Consider the following 955-nt stretch of genomic DNA (forward strand, 5'->3'; position numbering starts at 1 on the left):
CTCGGACCACCAGGGGCCGAGAAAACCACCGTCTCATGGAGTCGGACACTCAGGGTCAGGGAAAAATCCAATATATATCTGGTGATATCTCGGGTGCAATTAGAGATAGCGCAATAAATCATAGTGAATTATCTGCAGGGGGCCCTGGCGCATGAATCTGTGCAATGGGATCGACCTCGGACCACCAGGGGCCGAGAAAATTACAGATTTTCGGAATACGTCACCCAAGGTCATGTAAAAATCTAGCATATATCTGGTGATATCTCGGGTGCTATTAGAGATAGCGCAATAAACCAAAGTGAATTGTCTGCAGGGGGCCCTGGCGCATGAATCTGTGCAGCGGGATCGACTTCGGACCGCCAGGGGCCGAGAAAACCACCGTCTCATGGGGCCAGACACTCAGGGTCAGGGGAGAATCCAATATATATATGGTGATATCTCGGGTGCTCTTACAGATTGCGTAATAAATCAAAGTGTATTGTCTGTAGGAGGCCCTGGCGCATGAATCTGTGTAGCGGGAACGACCTCGGCCCACCAGGGGCCGAGAAAACTACCGTCTCATGGGGCCGGACACTCAGGGTCATATAAAAATCCAGTATATATCTGGTGATATCTCGGGTGCTATTACAGATAGCGCAATAAACCAAAGTGAATTGTCTGCAGGAAGCCCTGGCGCATGAATCTGTGCAGGGGGAACGACCTCGGACCATCAGGGCCCGAGAAAACCACCGTCTCATGGGGTCGGACACTCAGGGTCAGGGAAAAATCCAATATATATCTGGTGATATCTCGGGTGCTATTACAGATAGCGCAATAAATCAAAGTGCATTGTCTGCAGGAAGCCCTGGCGCATGAATCTGTGCAGGGGGAACGACCTCGGACCATCAGGGCCCGAGAAAACCACCGTCCCATGGGGTCGGACACTCAGGGTCAGGGAAAAATCCAATATATATCT

Source organism: Nomia melanderi, unplaced genomic scaffold (assembly GCF_051020985.1).
Source record: "Nomia melanderi isolate GNS246 unplaced genomic scaffold, iyNomMela1 scaffold0014, whole genome shotgun sequence".
NCBI classification, from domain to species: domain Eukaryota; kingdom Metazoa; phylum Arthropoda; class Insecta; order Hymenoptera; family Halictidae; genus Nomia; species Nomia melanderi.